Source organism: Ailuropoda melanoleuca, chromosome 4 (genome assembly GCF_002007445.2).
Source record: "Ailuropoda melanoleuca isolate Jingjing chromosome 4, ASM200744v2, whole genome shotgun sequence".
NCBI classification, from domain to species: Eukaryota; Metazoa; Chordata; class Mammalia; order Carnivora; family Ursidae; genus Ailuropoda; species Ailuropoda melanoleuca.
Window position 1 is genome coordinate 88,238,056 of NC_048221.1, and position 20,484 is coordinate 88,258,539.

Here is a 20,484-nt window from a genome sequence, read left to right on the forward strand (position 1 = left end):
ACAGAAAAAACAGTGACAGGAGCTGATGTGTTATGAAGGAAACCAACAAGGGGATCAATTAGAATGTTGTGTGTTTGAGAGCCATCTGGGAAGACCTCGCCAAGGACAGGACAACCTTCTAATTTTTCTTTCTCTCATCAGCTCTTCACAGCCTGCAAAACAGCCTCTGAAGTTACATGGAGACTTCGGGGAGAGAAGCCCTCTGCGTTGCCCTGTATGAAGTAAGCTCTTTCTATTTTCCAAATGAATAACGAATGGGATGGAATCGCCACTCATAACTTAATGAGGAGACCTCACAGTCTCTCATAGATGAGAGGACAGTCTACTGTTTAAGAGAACTGGGAGCAGGCAGTGTCAAAGAGGAAAAGGAGAGGATTTCGAAGACGATCACAAATGAATTGAAAACGTATATCCACACAAAATCTTGCACTGGAATGTTTATAGCAGTTTCATTCATAATTGTCCAAATTGGAGACAACAAAGATATCCGTCAGTAGACCAATGAATAAAAAATTGTGGTACATCTGGACAGTGGAATATTATCTGGCACTGAAAAGAAACGAACGATAGACAGGGAGGAATCTTAGATGCATGTTACTAAGTGAAAGAAACCAACCTGAAAAGGCAGGTATGATAGTGTGTGATTCCAGCTCTATGACATTCTGGAAAAGGCAAGACTATGGACACATTAACATAATCAGTGGTTGCCAGGGGTGGTGGGGAGGGAGGGGTGAATAGGTGGAGCACAGAGGATTTTAGGGGAGTGAAACTACTCTGTGTGATACTATTACAGTGGATACATGTCATTGTACATTCGTCAAAATCTGTAGAATGTCCAACACCAAGAATAAACCCGAAGGTAAACTATGGACTTCTGGTGATTATCATGTGTCAACATAGGTTCATAGATTGTGACCAAGTTATCACTCTGGTGCAGGCTTTTGATATAGGGGAGGCAGGATGTACGAGGAGGCAGGGCATGCATGGAAAACCTCTGTATTTTCTACTCATTTTGCTGTGAATCTAAAAATGTTTTTAAAAATCGTCTATTTCCTAAAAATTTGAATGGAAACGTTTACATCAGTCATTGTGAGTCCAGCTCATGTGAGTCCACTCCTGAGAGATGGAGCCCCCACGGTGCGCCAGGTCTGTCCATCTCCCTGGACTGAAAGGGATGGACCCAGGTTGTTCTCCCTGCCTCCAGTGTTGTTCTTTTCTTTTCCACTGAAGAGTGGTTTTTCATCAGTTAAGGCCTGGGCGTACTGAAACGTCCTTCCCTCTGTCTCCCTCCTTGGCTTGTGAAAGGACTCACTCTGTACTCCTCTAGCAATTGGCAGAGAGACGCCCTCCTCACTGGTGGCCGCGTCACCTGGCTAGGTAGGTCATGGCTTCAGTGTGTCTCTCACCGGACTGTGGGTTCCTCGAGGGCATGTTTCGATCTCCCCAGCATCTTGCACATCAAAGCTGTCTAGAGAAGGGACAATATCCGACCTGTGCTTTAAAGCAGTTATGTTGGCAGTGATGTGGAGGAAGTCTTGAGGAGTGAGAGGCGAGGGGCACAGAGACCCCCCCAAACTGCTTAGCGATGTTTCCACTGAACAACAATGAGGTTCATCGAGAAGTCAGCAGAAGGGCAAGGGGGAAATGTAGGTAAGATCATTAAACTTTAGTGATGGATTAGATGGTGGGGAAGAGGCGAAGGAGGACTTGAAAACTGGGAACTTCTAGAGACTTCTAACTGGTATTTTGGTATCAGGCCTTGTTCTCCTAAGAGCTACGTAGACTGTTCTCAACACAGTGACTGGTGAGTTGATTGAAAATTAGAATCATTTTCCTCTTCCGCTCAAAACCTTTCATTAGCCTCGCTGTGGTGTCCCGGAGAAACACCATTATTTCAGTGCTCTGTGAGGTCCTGCCTGCTTGGCTTCATCCCCCTTCCTCTCTGGACTCAGTTCCCACTACCCTCTCCTCTGCTTCCTCCTGTCCCAGGCTCTTCATGCTTGCTGTTTCCTCAGCCTGCAGTCTCTTCCTCTCGTTGGTGCCCTCACTCCCTTCACACCTGTGCTCAGCTGTCACCTCTTCCCTGAGGACTTCCAGGTCCCCCTATTTAAAACTGCAAAGCCTTTCCTCAATTCCTATGCTCCTTCCCCTCATTACATGACTCTTTTCCCTCTTGCTATCTAACACACTATATATTTTCGTTCCTCCTCCGTCTGCCCCATTCAACTATAAGCGCCATAAGGACAGGAATTTTGGTCTGTTTTGTTCACAGCCCTAGCCCCGGGGCCTAGAGCAGGCCTTATCCAGCATGTAGTTGAATAAATGCTCAGTAAACACTGGTTGGTTCATGGAGTGGTTTTTCATGATTGATCTCCTGAACAGGCGGTAAGGACCCCTTCTGTCCCCTGCAGCACCCGGCAGGTGGTGGCTATGTGGCGGAAGACCGAGTGGACCCTGAGGGGTGGGGCCTTTCCAGCATCCTGGACCTGACCCCTCCCCCCACTAGGGCCCCTTTGATCTCATTTGCTCACAACTTCCTGACCTGCTTACCCCCTGACAGGAACAGGGTCTGCATGGACAACAAGTTGGTGTCCTGTGAAGAATAAGCCCATAGAACACAGTTCAGCTACGCAGGCAGCACTGAAGACCAAAGTCACTGATGAGGCCAAAATCAGGCTAGATTTCCCCTTCGGTAAATGAAGCAGATAAAGTCTACCTTGCAAAGTTGTTGTAAGAATCAGGTTTAAGGAATGGCATGGCATCATGGTAGTGCTTGTACATAGTATGAGCCCAATGAATGAGGGCCATCAGGTGGTGGAGTGGGGTCAGCACTCCCACCCACCATCCAGGGCAGTGACAACGTTGACAGCAGTGAAGATGGAACCCATGATTGAAGCCCAAGGCCACGTGACAGCCTTACCTGCTGCAGGTTCTGAGGTCACGGTTATTTCTCCAGGCTGCAAGACCTTGCCAAGACCCACTCAGGCATTTCAAGCAGCTTGTTTCCTTCCTCATCCAGCAGCATCGATGACTTTAGACATTAAACATTAGAAGAATGTATCTGTGTCATACTTTAAAGCTGATTAGGACTGGGTCCAAAAATAATGTCAAAAGAATTCCCCAGTTCCCAGATAATAGCTGCTGTTGTGTGCTGTTGTAATGCGACAATTAAAACGAGAGGGGGGCTGCCATCTTGCTGACAGAATGAATTCTCCTCTTGACAGACAGAGGGAAAGTGGGGTCTCCACCACCGGTGAACTTCAAAGCAAGCCAATCATCAATCAACCCCAGGAAAGCCTGTATTTTGACGCTGCCTGACTTTTCCTCTGAAAGGTTTCCTTTTCCTTTCCTCTCTTTTGCGTTTCAAAATTTCCCCTCCAGTGATTACTTCCGTTTGGACCCTCCCTGTTATTCCACTTCCTGTTTGCCTACTTTTTGTTCTGCTGTGTTTGCTTCTCTCCTCGCCTGGTGCACTTGGCCTTCAGTGAGTTCCTCTATTTCATCTCCTGCCCACCCCACAGCCCTTCCGAGGAAGATTTTAAGTTCCTAAGCTCCTCACCCCTCCTGGGTTGTAGCTCTTCGGGCCTTTACGGTACACTTGATAACACCTTGGCTCAAAAAGTTTCTAGCGACCCTTTCCCACTAAGTCCATTGAGTTTAGAGGAAGCCTTAGTTCCCTCCAGTTAATGGCTAAGGGCTTGGAGAGACTCTGGGACCAGGAAAAGGGCATGCTCAGTGCATCCTTGCTCCCTTACGGCCCTTGAAGAGTTAACTTGCAAACAGCCCTCAGGAATAAGAAGGAGAGACTGAAATACCAGGGAAAAGAAAGTGCTCTGTGTGCTGCCTTCTCCTCGAGAAGAGTGATGAGGCCAAGAGAGCTCAGAAAACTTGGCAGCTGTGGATAACCCATCGGCCTCAGGCCACAGGCTTGATACAGGGATCCTGCCACTTCTTCTCCTGTTGTGTACCCCATCCCCAATGACCCTGAGCGTTCAACCGCTCCAACCTCTTGGCAAACACGACACCCTCGACAGAGTTGGACCTTGGCCCACTGCTTCTCAGTTGCCAACCAGCCAAGAGAACACCTGCTTTTCATTCTCTTCGGGGGAAGTGTGAATTTTTCCCGTGGGGCTGTAACCTGCACTAGTGCCGTAACCCTTCTCCCTGTTTGCTTTTCTGACATCTTCTAACCTAACTCCAGAAGGTGTCCAAGGGAGCCCCAGCATCTGCTCCTCACGGCCCAGATCACCCTCGAGATTTTGCAGCCGGTCAGGGAGGGTCTGTGGCAGATGACGTTGCTGCTATGGTTTTGTTTTCCTTTGTCTACGTTTGGCTGGCATAAACACTTCTGAAAAATGGGCTGCAGCTAATGCCTTTTCGTTTGGTTCCCTTTAACGAGGGGTTTATAAAACGACTCTTACTATGCAGAACACATGTTCTAAGTATACAGTTACTTGACGGATTGAAAGAGTGCTGAGGAAAGCAGAACACATGTTTCAAAATATTCCTGAAATGCATAATTACCCCGTGGACCGATCGGGGACATAATATACATTTTAATACACCATTTAATTGCTGTTTACCTAGGAGACAGGAACCTTTCTGGTCTCTTGGGCTAAACTACAGGTTTTTAGAAACTGCCTAAACACATATTTACTTGATTCATGTTGGTCTCTTGGGTGAAGAATCCTTTTCCAAAGAAGTGGCAGTACATGCAGAACAAGAGAATTAAAGGCTCTGAGGCAGTGGCTACCAATGACAAGACAAAGGCTTTATCGTCCATGATTCAGGGATCACAATCCTAGGGAGTAGGCTGAACCCAAGAGCCCTAAAAATAATGCACCCCAGTAATTCGACATCACTGAAACTCACCCTCTCCCAACACCTGCATATTTTTTCATCATAACCCTTTCTGATAAAAACATGTACATTGCATCACAGGGGCTTCTTTGAGAAAGAACATTGAGATAACAGCTGGAGGGCTCCACCTCTCGAACCCAAGTCCAAGGGAGAGCTCCTTATCTCTCTCCTCCCAAAACCTGCTTCTACTCACATGTCCCGCCTCTCAGCAAATGGCACCAAATAGCCTCCCCAGCACTCATGTCAGAAACCATGTGCCGCCTTTTACTCTTTGCTCCCTCCCTCTTACATGCATCCAGTCAGAAACCGGCCATATTGTTTAGCTTCTCTGTGCTGTCTGTAAACCCAGGATCATGGTAGTACAGACCTCATGAGGTGGTCACTGTAAGCTTTAAATGTCAATATGCAGGACAGTTCTTAGCACACAGTAAGTGCTAGGTTCTCCTTTTTCCTTCTCCCTCCATATTTAATATTTCTAGAATCTGCCCACTTCTCTCTATCACCACAGCCAATGCCCTCAGTCAAGCTGCCATTCTCTCTCACCTGTATTCCTAACTGGTTTTTGAGCATTCACTCTTTCTGACCCTACTTAGCCCCATTCCAACCCATTCTTCAAGAGGAAGCTGGAGCTGTCTCTCACATTCAATGCTGAGGGTGGCGTTCCTAAGCCTAAAAGTCGTCCACGACTCCTCCATCATTCTTAGGATAAAGACCAACTTTTAAAAACGGCTTTCAAGGCCCTTCGTGAACTGGCCCCAGCTCCCACTCCAGGCCTGAGTTCTAGAAGGTTGTGGTTATCAGAAGTCTGACTTCAGCCTAAGTGACATAAAACTGTATGCATGAAGCATGACAAAGTCTGGTCCCCTTTCTGACAACAAGGGGACCCTCTCAACATGATGGTGTTAAAAGAACCAGGAAAACTTTGCTGTCTCCCCTAAATTCTTCTCCTATCCAAAGCTTGAGATTCCACTGTTAGTATTCTTGGCCTCTTAGAGCAACAGTCCCCCTGAGAGAGGCAATACTTTAAGCTCCTTTCTTATCTTTGGTAGATACCTGACTTCTCATAACAGAGTACAAAAAAGTTTGGCTCCTGGCCCAAGACATATCTGGGCATGGGTTGACAAGAGCTGGCCACCTTGTCTAAATGACAAACCACAGCTACCCAGGAAAAAAACCCTCCAACTTGTGAGGGAAGTGGACCTGTTTCCTCTGAGGAGAGAGAATCAGAAAGAGCTACAGGAGAATGGTTCTCAAACTTGGGCACATGTCAGACTTACCCAGGAGGTTTGTTTGAACACATCGTGGGTCCCATCCCAGAGATTTGGATTCAGCTGGTCTGGGGTGGAGCAGCTAGGAGGGTCACCAGGCCTGTGAGAAACCACCTGAAACCTCTGACCAGCTCCATCCTGATACCATGGCGTCTCTGTGGCCAACATTGTGGCAACCCTTTTGCTTTCTTTGCTTTGTTTGCCCTCAAGGTGGTGAGGCCTAAAGCAACTAGGTCAAGGAGCGAAGACTGCAAGCTAACAGGCCAGGAGGCCAGCTTTGGCCATCGTGTGACCATGAGCTGGGCTCCCCAGAAGTAGCCACACCGAGGGATTGCTGAGACAATGGAGGCCGTCTTTCCCTGCACCGCAGAGCGACTCATTCTGCCCTGGGCAAACCCTTAGCTTCCAAAGGTCTAGGGTCGGACCACAAGCCTCCAATTCTCTGGAGCGAATGCCTCTCTACCCTGCTAACAACTGCCAGCATCTGTGTCCGTGTTGATCAGCAGGGGCTATTCAGCTCACATGGGAGTTCTGCTCTCCATAAGGAAGACTGAAGACACGGGGCTGAGGGCCCACGTTATGGGCTATTTTCACCTGCACGTGCATAAGAGAAGGTTTCAATGGTAGGAAGGACTGAGTGGGACAGAGCTTCCTAGAAGGTGCGCACCTGGGGAACATGAACAGGCGGGAAGGGGGAGGTAGTTCCTCTATGACGTCTGTTTCCATGGTAAAGGTCCAGAAGGGGAGCAGAGGCCTCCTTGGTACCAAGCCCCTGCTGCCTGCTCCAGGCCACCGGGGAGACCCAGAAGGAAAGGTTGATTATAAAGACTTTCTATTGGCTGTAGCCACAGAGAGAAGGAGTGTCTAGCTGCAGGCCCAGGGAAGCGTCCAAAACGCTTTGTGACCGTAGATTTTCAGGTAGAAGGTTCCAGGTAAGGCCAGCTTATCTGAGCAGGGGTGACAGATGCTGGGCCAAATCCACTAGGGTTTAAGAGAAATTTAGAGGCAGAGAGAAGGTAGGGACCAAGGGGCAGGTGCCAAGGGACGGGACCAGGGCAGGTGCAACCACTGGGATGGAATTGAGGGCTCCCTCCCCGCAAAAGCTGGGGCAGCTGAAGCCATGGGCTCTATAAGCCAGCCAGCAGTCCGGTAACCAGGGAGAACACTTCAGTTTCCAGGGAAGTCTAAGAGGTAGTGATGCAAAAGTTAAGCTTTTCCGTGCAACAGCTGATTAGTTCCCGGTGGAAGAGTGGTCTGACAAGATTTCCAAGGATGTCTATGTGATAGCAAAGGGTGCTAGCAAAGATTGAGGTCCAGGTAGTGGTCATCTGGGTTCAAACTCTAGCTCAGCCACTCAGCATCTGTGTGACCTCCGACCAGTCACTTTAGCTCCCTGTGAATATTTGTCATCATTTAGAGAGGAAAATAATAATACCTAACTAATAAGGGGGTGTGAGAATGACAAGAAATACAAAATGTGGAAAGTGCTTGGCCCCTTGCCCAGCATAGCATGAACACTGAATTTATTATTATTATTGACAAGCAATGATGTCTATGATATATTATTAAGTGAATAAATACAACACATATATGGCACAATCCAATCTATGTAGAAAGGAACCACTATATTTCCCTCTGTGTGTGTGTGTTTATAAACACATGAAGAAAAGTCAGGAAGGATCAAATTGTTAATGGTGGTTAATTGTGGGGAGTGGAATTGGGGAAGTAGATGAAAGGGGGTATGGCCATTTCACTAACAAGTGTCTGGACTGTTCGGGCTTTTCAGGGGTGAGGGGGGTAATGGATGGGACAGTGGAAGGCATCCCGTCTTCAGGGGCTGCGATCTGCAAACAGGACTTTGCCAAGGCTTTGGTATTGATGTATTGGTCCCAGAACCTCACGTGTGTCCTTGGGCAGCGCTCACTGAGCTTTCTCACTCTGGGTGATACTGTTCTCAAGGCACACACAGCCTGCCGCCTGCTGCCTTTGCTTAGTGGCCGTCTTTTCCCCATGGCCAGGGCTCCCCTCGGCCCCAGCCAGGGCACAGCCCAGTTCAGGCTCCACACTGGTCTAGAAGCAAGCCAGGAAAACCTGAAGAGCTAGAGATGAATTCTTTGGTGCTCAGCGTTGAGCGAGGTTCACTGTATTGACCAGAGTTTCCTGATTCTGATTGCTGAATGAGGCAAAGGCCATTTTCTCCTTCATCCTCTCAGCACTGAGTACCCCTGTAACAGGCTGGATAATACAAGGCCCCTCCCCAGCCCAAAGATCAAGTTCTAATCCCTGGAATTTCTAAGTGTTCCCTTACTTGGAAAAAAGGTCTTTGCAGATGTGATTAAGGATCTCAGTGATCTGGGTGGGCCCTCAAAATGCAATTACATGTATCTTTATAAAAGAGAGACAGAGGGAAATTTATACCTGGGCAGAAGGGAAGGCAATCCAATTCCAGAGGCAGGCACAAACCGTGGAAGACTGGAAGGCCGCAGGCATCAGAAGTTGCAAGAGGCAAGGAAGGCATCCTCCCCTGGGAGCTTCCACAGGGACACCTGCCCTCACACCTTGATTCCAGCCCAGTGATATTGATTTTGGACTTCTGGCCTCCAGAACTGTAAGAGGATACATTCCTGTTGTTTTAAATACCAAGTTTTGGGGCGCCTGGGTGGCACAGCGGTTAAGCGTCTGCCTTCGGCTCAGGGCGTGATCCTGGCATTATGGGATCGAGCCACATCAGGCTCCTCTGCTATGAAGCCTGCTTCTTCCTCTCCCACTCCCCCTGCTTGTGTTCCCTCTCTCACTGGCTGTCTCTGTCTCTGTAAAATAAATAAATAAATAAAATCTTAAAAAAAAAATAAATCACCAAGTTTTTGGTAACGTGTTACAGCAGCCACAAGAACTGACCACCCCCAGCCTCCTCCCTGGGTTCGAGCTGGGCACATGGCCACGTTGGTAGGGGTGACATCTCCCAGTCCCTCTGACAACTGGGAGCAGCCACGTGATGACTTTTGGCCCATGAGCAGAAGTGATGTGTGTAACTTCCTGAGTTTCACAATAAAGTTTCTCACCCTCTGTGGTCTCTTTTCCCTTCCACAGCCTGGAATGCCATCACGGTGTCAGGCAGCATGCTGTGGCTGAGAGGGGAGGACAGCTGGACGAGCCGTCTAGACACAAAGGTAGACACAGTGAGCAGAGGGTTCCTGGGGCCCCGGACAAGCTCCTGGAGCTGTCGTGTCCTTCCCATTCCGCAGCTGCATGAGACAGGAATGAGATTCCGTATCACTGAAGGCACGCTACGTGGGGTATCTTTGTTACAGCAGCTTTACCCAGCTCATACTCCAACTAAAACATTGGGATTCTGTCTTGTTCTGGTCACAGGAGCCTCTACCTGCCTACAGGTCCTCCCTGCAGCTCATGCCTGGGTCCTGGCTCCTGCTGACCTACCTCCCCAGTGTAGACGACTACCTGCCTGGATTTCTGAATATCACAAACCAGGATTTTTGACTGCCATACTTTGCTTGCCCTTTGGGACACCTCCACTGCTCTGTGTGGGGCTGCCCACCACAGACTCTTTGCTGGTACTACCAAAGGTTGTACCACACCATACCTTCCAGATGCCAAGCTCTACCTTCACTGCCCCTTCAGCCAGTTGGGTCTCCCTGGAGCCTGTCTACTCCAGGAGGTAAATTTGCTTCTAGGTCCTGACTCCTTCTTGTCATCCTGTCCTGTAGCAATTAGCTAGACCACACCTGGCAATGTCCTGAGATACGTGGGGGAAGGGTGCCTGGCTCCTGGCAGGTAACACACGTAACTGCCTAGTCCTCCCTGACGCCTTCCCTAGCTAACCCCAAAGCTGCCCAGAGCTTCTGCATGCAGTGCAAACCAGCAGATGACCATGCCGGGCTTTCATGATAGAGATACATGGCATTGTTTGATGACTTACACTTACGTTTGTTTTCCTTCACACAACTTTACAGTTGGTAACGTGTATCATCAGATATGATATTGGCCTGAGTATGTATACTGTTTCAGGAACACACATGTTAAGTTCGGACGGTGCACAGGTTTAACTTCAGGTGAAGAATCACCGGGGCACATGGTGAGAAATGCATTTGATTAACTCTGAGGCACAGAACGAACCTCATCCGGTGTCCTGGATTAGGCAGCTACTGTTTATTTATGCAAAGGGTAAGAGAAAGTCATTAAAGCCCCCATTCCTGGTAATTGTCTCAGAAATTGCATTCCCTGGCCTAGCAATTAGTTTTATACAAAGCGAGAAGATATTTGGGTTAATAACCTTGAGTTTTTATGACTCAATCAATATTTTGGTGGCTGCAGGTGGCTTTGCTACTGTAAATTTTGAGTACAGTGCTTGTGGGGTGTATAAATATTTAGCTAGCCATTGAAGCATCAATTAATGAAATCATTTCTTCTGTTCTTTAATTTAGAAGATACCGTTGGCAGTGTAGCGGTCTGAGGTGTTTATTTTAGCTGCTGTCATAAATGCGGAAACTAAATCACTGTTGTGCTGTATGGTTTATTACTGTGTCCGTTCGCATATCCATATTGCAAGTCTCTCTTTTAGACCCGTCTCCTTCCGATAGATCTCGAATGACCTAGTCACCTGCTTCGGATGGTCTTGATCTGATTTTAACTTTGCCATCATGCTTCTCTGTTGTAACATTTGTAGTATTTTGTGTGTGTGTGTGTGTGCGTGTTTGTGTTTGTGTGTTTTAATATCACAGATGTGGTAGAAGTCAAAACCAGGACTGATTACTAAGTCCTTCCTTTTAGAATGTGATGCCTTTAAAAAAAAAAATAAAACCTAGATAATCAGAGTTCAAAGCTATAGCTATTCAATACCAAACAGTCAAGTAAAGTGAAGCCTTCTTTCAACTGGATGTTTTCTCTAAATCAAGCTTTCCCAAAATGTGTTCCTCAGAATGTGTATTCCTGGGGTGCTAAACGGATTTTCTATTTTGTGTCTATTTGGAAAGTCAAGTGGAAAAAAAAAAAGGTGGCTCAATCCAAGTATTAGTATCTTCACTAGCCCAGGGACATCTTGAGGGCGAAGGACTGAACATATTCTGCCCAGTATTTTTCAGGCTGAATTAAGAAGGCTTCAATTCTCTAATGGTGTTTTAGGAAAGAACAATCAACGACTGTACCTTTTTCTAATATGTGTGTGCTTGGTCCTGGCACTTGCTTATGAAACTGAGTCAATAAAATAATCAGAGTTCCAATGGTCTTAACTAAAAAAGGGGGCCTTATATGCACCCCAATGTTCATAGCTGCATTGTCCACAATAGCCAAATCATGGAAGGAGCCGAGATGCCCTTCAACAGATGACTGGATTAAGAAGCTGTGGTCCATATATACAATGGAATATTACTCAGCTATCAGAAAGAACGAATTCTCAACATTTGCTGCAACATGGACGGCACTGGAGGAGATAATGCTAAGTGAAATAAGTCAAGCAGAGAAAGACAATTATCATATGATTTCTCTCATCTATGGAACATAAGAACTAGGAGGATCGGTAGGGGAAGAAAGGGATAAAGAAAAGGGGGGTAATCAGAAGGGGGAATGAAACATGAGAGACTATGGACTCTGAGAAACAAACTGAAGACTTCAGAGGGGAGGGGGTGGGGGAAGGGGATAGACTGGTGATGGGTAGTAAGGAGGGCACGTATTGCATGGTGCACTGGGTGTTATACGCAACTAATGAAGCATCAAACTTTACATCGGAATCTGGGGATGTACTGTATGGTGATTAACATAATATAATAAAATAAAATTTAAAAAAATAAAAAAAATAAAAAAGGGGGCCTTGATTTTTTAGATAATCAGCAATATTGAATATGAGCTGAATATAAAATTATGTTAAGAAAATGTTTTAAGCTCGTTAGGTGTGATAATCACACTTTCTATAAGAAAATCTCCCCCTCGTTTGGAGATGCACACTAAAGTATTATTTAAAGGTAGAATATCAGGCTGTCTGGAATTTCCTTTAAAATACTTTAGCTAAGGGGCGCCTGGGTAGCGCAGTCGTTAGTCGTCTGCCTTCGGCTCAGGGCGTGATCCCGGCGGTCCGGGATCGAGTCCCACATCGGGCTCCTCTGCTGGGAGCCTGCTTCTTCCTCTCCCACGCCCCTGCTGTGTTCCCTCTCTCACTGGCTGTCTCTCTGTCACATAAATAAATAAAATCTTTAAAAAAAAATACTTTAGCTAGAAAGGAAAGGGGGAGAAAAGCGGTCATGGACAGAACACATAGGACAGAATAGTGATAGTTGTCGAAGCTGGGTAATGAGTATATAAAAGATCCTATAGTTTCCACTTTTATTTACATTCAACAATTTTTATAATAAAAAAAAGTTCTGTGGTCAAATAAGTCTGAAAAATCCAAGCTTTAACAAAATAAAAATTAAACATGTTTCTTTACCTTAGGCCTTCTCAGGACCTTTACATGTTAGTGTGTGTATATAGTCTTTCGTTTATTTGCTTTTATTCCCTTCTTCTGCAGAGCATATTAAAAGAACTTAAAAGTTCTGGGCTGCCTGGGTGGCACAGCGGTTAAGTGGCTGCCTTTGGCTCAGGGCGTGATCCCGGTGTTATGGGATCGAGCCCCACATCAGGCTCCTCTGCTGGGAGCCTGCTTCTTCCTCTCCCACTCCCCCTGCTTGTGTTCCCTCTCTCACTGGCTGTCTCTATCTCTGTCAGATAAATAAATAAAAATCTTTAAAAAAAAAAAAGAAGAAGAACTTAAAAGTTCTGCCAAATACGCTAATATACTTTAGGAAATACTGGCCTATCTCTACCTAACAACCAGTTTGGACTGAATTGCCTGCCCTGACCATTACCGGAGTTCACGATGAGAGTGAAGGCTTTTCTCCCTCCCTGTGTCTCCTCCCACATCAGTCCCAGGCAGCCGAACCCTGGGCTTGAGCCTTAGGAACAACAGATGGGCTGAGGTTTGGACCTTGGCTCAGTCACTTACTAGCTCTCTAATCTTTGCCCCTCAGTTCCTCCATCTGTAAAATGGGGATAATCGCAGTACCTACCTCGCCGGGTTGTCATATAGAATAAATGAGATAATGCCTGTAAAACCTTTCATACACTGCCTGGCATACGGTAAGTCTTCAATAAATCGGAGATATTATTGCTATAATCCATTCTGTAAAGCCCGGCTTAGATCATATCCTCTTTGTGAAGACTTCTGGGCTTCCTTTGCACAGAATCAATTCCCTTTTCTTCTGTATTCCATTTCATACCTTTAATGTGTAATTCATTATAAATGCCCTGAGGAGAGGGACCATGCCTTACTCATCTCTGCATTACGGCCGCCTTCTAACAGGCCATCGGACCCTGAGGATGAGAAATGGGTTCATTCCAGCAAATTCAGCTTCCTTCAGGCCCTTGGAAGACCCACACAAAAATGTCATTTACAAAGCCTTGCTCAGCCTCAAGAGAAGCTGAGAAAACTAGTCTTCATTCCAGACCTCTCTAATGCTCTATCTATGTTCCATCTAGGTGTCTATCTTCCATGTTTGTCTCTCTATCTGTCTGCCTGCCTGCCTATCTGTCTGTGTATCTATCTCTCTACCTGTCTATCTATCTATCTATCAACCTATCATCTATCTATCTGAGATGAAGCCAAAGGGTCAAGGCTAGTCCTGCAAAAAGCCCATTGCCTGCTCTCTGATGAGTGGAATAGACTCTCACTGCCTTTAATATAGTGATTTCAAGATAAAAAAACAACAGCTTTCTGATGTTATTAATATCATTGGGCCTTTGTCACACTTGAAAACATTTTTTGACTCGATGCACTTGAATATTATTTAGAAAAAAGCCTTCAAGGAAAAAATAACATAAATGCGTCTGTAGCAGTAACGTCCCCACTGAGGCACAGCGAGCACACACACTGAGCATCTCGACAGGAAAACATGCAGATGTTTACTTTGGCGACAGACAGTTTTCACAGCTAGTACCTCCCAGGTCCAGGCTATAGAGTCATACGCCTTCCAAAAGAACATGCAGGCAGCAGTGTGAAACCCTCGACTTAATCAACTTATACCTGTTTCTTGAGCAAGAGCAGAGTTTTCTGCCAATTCCTAGGCATCTTTTCATTTGATTTTCCTGATGTGATATGTGAGTGAGAAATCGGGTTAACCCAATAGTGAGGACAAGCAAGTAACAGCAAAAAACCTGATCTGAATCAGGTTTGGGCAGACAAGGCTTTACTGACTATCTTTTCTTTCTCAGTTCAGGTAGAAAGGAGTTGATACAATCAAGGACATACAACTCTTCAGTTCCTAACTAATGCGTGGAGAAAAACAAAAATTCACCGATGATCTAGGACCATCATATTGACTGTCAGATTTCCCTTCCTCTTTTGATGAGATTTCACCCAGTTGGCAAACAAGTATGAACAAGGATTACTTGTCCATTTTCCCTTTGCCCCCTTTCCCTTCTCACTTAGGACATTTCTTCTTACCGAAATTAGTAAAGAATATTAATGGAGTATTCACTGTTCAATGTAAGAAAGACAAACTATATGAGCGCACTGTCCTCACTGAGTTTAGTTCACAATCCAGTTGGTTTTATTTGTAGTTTTTGTGCATTTTAACTGGATAGGGGCATCCTATATAACTACTGTGTACACCTTGGTTTTTACTTGGATATCATAGAAAGGGTTCCATATTTGTATATATTAAAATATGGAATATCAGGAATATGGGATATTACTACAATGGGAATACGCCATAGTCACAGATAGGAATATGGGATTCAAAAGAATTGAACTGCCTCATTCTTTTTTAAACAGCTACATACTGCTCCATTGTATGAAAATACCACAATTTACTTCACCGGTCCCTGAATGAGGCACATTAAATCTTTTGCTGTTACAAATACTGCTGCAATGAATAACCGTATGTTTTCTATTTCCCACCTGGGCAAATATATCTGTAGGATAAATACCTAAAAGTTGAACTGCTAGGTTGAATTGCAGAGAACATGTGCTTTTGTGATTTGGTAACTATTATAATCAAGTAGCTATTGTCAAACTGTCTTCCGTGAAAGAAGACAATTTAAATACGCCATAAACACTTCTATATTTACTCTCATATATTTGGCACTTTACTGTTGAATGCCTTCATCAAGAGAGGAAATTACCAAATTTTGTGAATTTTGCCAATTGGAAAGATAAAAAAAAAGTCACCTCATTTTTAATTTGCATTTATTTTATTATGAATGAGGGTGAGTACTTTTCATATGTGCAGCAGATATTTAGGTCTATTTCTGGATCCTCTGTTCTGTTTCATTGATCTGTCTGTTACTGTCTTTTTCAGAATTAAGAAGGATGATTCTCAATTGAAAAAGAAGGTAGGAGAACACCTGAGCTCTACCACAGACTAGCTAGCTTGAATGAATGCCTTCATCTCTTTGATCTTAGATTCTCCAGCAGGAGTGTTGGATCTGAGGAGTTCATTTACTCAGCGTCTGTTTTGTTGAGCACTGGGCTCCGCCCTGGGGCTGGAAAGGAGAGCCAAAGCGGACGCTGTCTCTGCTCTCATGGAGTTTACAGTCAGTGTGGGGAGGGGGTAGACACAAGTCAAATCCTGACACAGGTTGTTGAGAGTCCCTAGCAACGGAAACAGGAGAAGTGGGGGAGGAGGGGGGGGGAGAGGGCCATAGAGATTTCCTTTGGAAGGAAGTGGAGGAAGTGAAACAGATCTGCTGGGAAAAGAGTTAGCCAGGTGAAGGGGGTTGGGGTGTGGAGAGGAAGAGTCTTCCAGATAAACTTTCTGGCACGTGAGGATTTGGCATGAATAGAAAACTCTCTACTGTAGCTGGAGATAGAGAAATGACAGGAAAGTGGTAGGAGATGAGAGAGGCTGCAGAAGTAGATAGGGATCAATCCATGTAGAGTCTTGGATAAATATTTTGGTCTTTATCCTAAACATTTGTCTTATCTGGATCCTCCAGGAAGTCAATTCTGAATTAAGGACTAAAGCAGTGTGTTTGTTCAGCACATAGAATTTCTCCAGAAAGTTTATAAGGAAAACCATATTTCAGAGCTGTTCTTATCAGGGAGAAAGAAGGAAGTGATTTATCTGCCTGGTGTTCTCCCATCTTCCATTGCCCGTTGTTCATGTCTCACTCTACAGAAAGCTAATTCCCCTGTGCTTCCAGAGTACATCACCCAGGCCTTCAGTGGTCATGCCCAAGGTGTGGCATTTCATCCAAACCTGGAAGTTGAGGCATATATGGAACACCAACCCAGAGGAATGAAAGGATGCAGTCAAGGGAAGATGAGAAGTGCACAGAGTTTGTGTCCCCTACAGCATTAAAAGAATCTATGCAAGAGAGTGCCATAGTCTGGCAACGTTGTGGAGAACAGCTCTGAGAGCATTTGAGAATGGATGTATGGAAAACAGCTGGGAAGCTATTGCAATGGTCCGGAAGAGAGCAAATGGTGTCCAGGGTTGGGGTGGTGGGTGTGGAAATGGAAAGAAGCAAAGGGATATGAGAAATTTGAGAAGGTACAAACACCAGGACTAAGGGAATGGTTAGATTTGAGAAATAGGGAAAGTTACCAAGGAAGTCAGGTTTATGACTTGAGCCTCTGGTAGATGGTGGCATCATTTGCTGAGGTAAGAATCTGAGGTAGAGAATCAAGTTTGGAAGGAAAGATCGTGACTTGGGGTTTGGACTTGTGGCTCTGAGAAGCTCAACTGGAGACTTTGAGATTATGAGTCTGATTGTTGGAGCGGTAGCTGTGGAAGGTGGTGACAGAATTTGGAGTGAGAAGTGAAGCTTAAAAAACTGAAACATTTAATGGCTCTGTGGAGAAGGATGGTAATGGAAAGAAGGTAGAGGAAGAGCGGGGAAGAGGTAGGAGGAAAACAAGAAGAACCGAAGGAAGAGGGTTTCAGGAGGGAAGGGTCCCAGAAAAGGCCAGGGAAGGTGAGGACTGAGTCCCTTGCTTTAGCAACATGGTGGCCATTAGCCGTTTTAGTCAAAGTGATGGACTGAGGAGTGAGGGAAAACGATGAAAAGGAAAAGTAGTATAAACCTATTCAAGAAGTTTCACTGGGAAGGAGAGAAGGAAAAAATAATAGCAGGAAGGGGCTGTGGGTTGAGGATGTTTTTGTTTTATCTTAAGAGGGGCTTGAGTATGTTTAAGCATAAATAGGAAGGATTCAGCGTCAGGAAAGGATGGAGTATACAGGGGAGAGGAGACATGTTAGAATGTCAGGCTCTACGAGATGCCCCTCAACAGATGACTGGATTAAGAAGCTGTGGTCCATATATACAATGGAATATTACTCAGCCATCAGAAAGAACGATTTCTCAACATTTGCTGCAACATGGACGGCACTGGAGCAGATAATGCTAAGTGAAATAAGTCAAGCAGAGAAAGACAATTATCATATGATTTCTCTCATCTATGGAACATAAGAACTAGGATGATCGGTAGGGGAAGAAAGGGATAAAGAAAGGGGGGTAATCAGAAGGGGGAATGAAACATGAGAGAATATGGACTATGAGAAACAAACAAACTGAGGACTTCAGAGGGGAGGGGGTTGGGGGAATGGGATAGACTGGTGATGGGTGGTAAGGAGGGCACATATTGCATGGTGCACTGGGTGTTATACCCAAGTAATGAATCATCGAACTTTACATCGGAACCCGGGGATGTACTGTATGGTGACTAACATAATATAATAAAAAATCATTAAAAAAAAAAAAAAGAATGTCAGGCTCTAGAGAGAACAGGAGGGGCTGGGATCCAGAACACAGGGCCTGACCTCAGGGTAGGAAGCATCAGCCAGGATGGGAGGAAAGGAAGGGGCATGACGCCAGGGAAGGCGCGGCTATAGCAGGAAGTTGAGGGTCTGGTGCAATGGCTTCAATTTTTGAAAAGTAGGAGGCAGGTAATGTGCAGAAACATGTGGTGGGGGTTGGAAAGGTAGGAAGGAGAGTGGAGAGGGTTTGAAATAAAAGAAACTCCCAACTTTGTGATCTTGAGAGCACTTCCTTCACGGGCAGTGTGGAGAAATGATTATGGGTGGAGAGAAGAGGGGAGATGCAAAGAGAAGAAGGAAGGGGGTCCCAGCCAACCCCCTACCTTTGCCTCCCTACTTACCCTCCAGCCAGTCTTAGCTCTGGTCTTCCAGCTCATAGACAAGGAAACAAACAAGGTGGGTCTGATATAGCAATTCAGAGTTCCTGGCTTCTGGGTAACTAAGAAGTTGTCATTTTGTGATTCACACGTAATAGCTTAACACAACAATCAATCAGTTTCTGAGAATTCTTCTTTTATTGTAGCATCATGGTGATACTTCCAAATGTTGACCCTGGAAAATAAAATATTGTGAGCATCCACTAAAATTTTAACACCAAATCTGTTAAAAGTCTTTTGTTCCTTGGGCTTTTCTTTTCGGCTAGAACAGGACCTAACTGTTTAACTTGTGGTTAAGGATTATTTGTGCGGGGCACCTTGGTAGGTGAAATGTAGTGGATTTGGCTTTTTGCCCGTGGAACACTGGGCAGGAGCTCCAGTTACAAATTGCAGCTGTATAAAATAACAGGAAACGTGGGGCTTTGAAAGATTCCACTGGAAAGATTAATTATTTGGGAAAGAGTTATGCCACTGCTTCGTGTGTTTTTGGAGAAAAGGTGGCCCACGCCATTTTTAATAGTGCGAAAGAAAATTCTGCTACTAGGACTAAAGAGGGGAAGGGAGGAGCTCTTGTTTCCTGGAAGGGCTCACATTTAGCTTAAAAATCATCTTTATTCTCTTTGTTAGGATACAAGGAGCTAGAAATGAAAGCCACATGCAAACCCAGAAAGATCCGAGGCTTATAAAAGAGAAGATCTGGATTTCCCAATTCTCTGAGATGACCTCCTTGTTTGTTCGTTCGTTTGTTTTAGCTTTTCTTCCTACTGTCCCCCACCCTGCCCCTCCACATCCAACAATTTCCTATATATCAGTCCAACATGGACATTCACGTTCTTGTAGGCATAAGAATGCTATTCAAACGAACCCACAACTTCTGTGTGGACATCGACTTTGGATTTAGTGACTCTGTGATGTCCAGAAGAATAAACCAGCATTTACTGCACACAGCTGGGACGACCGGAATGATCAGACTACACTCAATAGACCTGAGCACCGTTTTCTGAGAACAACGTGTTTCTACGCATTGGAAGTAAAATAATGCAGGCTCCCCAGCGAGCTCTGATGGTGAACTGCCAAGAAATTGTAGGGGCGCTGGTATTCTGGGGGAGGGGAAAGGCATTTTCTTGAGTTCCAGAGCCATCTGTCTATAAACGTGTGCAGAAAAGGGACATACGTTTCCACGTAGGCCCGTCCCTTTGCTTCACCTTGAACACCACTCCTCTGAGATCAGCCCTGGAGAGATGTCTTTGGCATGAAGGTTCACCCTCGATGCCGCGGCTCTCCCAGCTGAGCCTGACCACCGAGTTCGAGAAAGGTTCGTTCCCGGGGCGCCTGGGTGGCTCAGTCGTTAAGCGTCTGCCTTTGGCTCGGGTGATCCTGGCATTCTGGGATCGAGCCCCACGTCAGGTTCCTCCGCTGGGAGCCTGCTTCTTCCTCTCCCACTCCCCCTGCTTGTGTTCCCTCTCTAGCTGCCTGTCTCTCTCTGTCAAATAAATAAATAAAATCTTTAAAAGAAAAAAAAGAAAGGTTCGTCCCCGGACGCGCTCGGGCTAATCAGCCGACAGACTTTCCGAGCAGTAATGTCCACCTCACACCTAGCTGTGGAGCCGCGGAACCCAGACCTTCTCTGAGGAGCAGGATGTCAGGACTCGGGCCTGGGGGCATCACTAGGAGCAACGGGCAATCTCATGGAGGGTAGATGGGTAGTAAACTGGATCTTTCCAGTGACTAGAAGGTGAGGGGAAAAAAGCTTTTACTCTAGTTTTGTTAAATTTCTGATTGAATTTGTAAGTCAGAGAAACGTGGTTGTGGGGAGACTACGACGGCAGTGCGTGGTTTCTCCTTGTTCCTAAAATCTAATAGCGTCGACTCTTGGCTGTCGCAGAAAGGAAGGGGGTGGAAGAGCCTGAACCCCGTCTGCTCTGTGCATCGGCTCCATTTTCCGTCGCCCTCCCCCTCCTCCACTATCATCCTCGGCACCCCTCTGCTCTGTACCGAGGCTCTCTTATCCTCAATAATACACTTCTCGTGGCCTTTGTGCGGAGGGGGGACATAAGACCAGACGCAGTCCCTGCCCCCAGGGGACATTCGCTGGAGCTGGAGAGACAGCAGCACTTGTCCATCCAGGGAGGTGGAGGGACTGGAAGGAAAGAACCTAGGGACGCAGAGGCCAGA

The 20,484-nt window shown here is 45.8% G+C and overlaps 1 long non-coding RNA gene across 7 annotated transcripts in view; it reads right to left on the reverse strand.

Moving 5' to 3' along the window:
- Window positions 1-216: 216 nt before the first annotated feature.
- Window positions 217-20,484, reverse strand: part of LOC105241309 — a 53,790-nt gene continuing 33,522 nt past the window's right edge. Inside the window, exons 3-7 of one of the 7 annotated variants that reach the window (XR_004624939.1) lie at window positions 18,274-18,484; window positions 9,191-9,373; window positions 8,547-8,734; window positions 2,921-3,031; window positions 217-1,468 (exon numbers count right to left, since the gene is read on the reverse strand). This is a non-coding gene — a long non-coding RNA (uncharacterized LOC105241309). Of the gene's footprint in view, window positions 8,735-9,190; window positions 9,374-18,273; window positions 18,485-20,484 lie in introns of all 7 variants that reach the window. The other 6 variants (XR_004624938.1, XR_004624940.1, XR_004624937.1 and 3 more) reach the window with 6 other exon arrangements.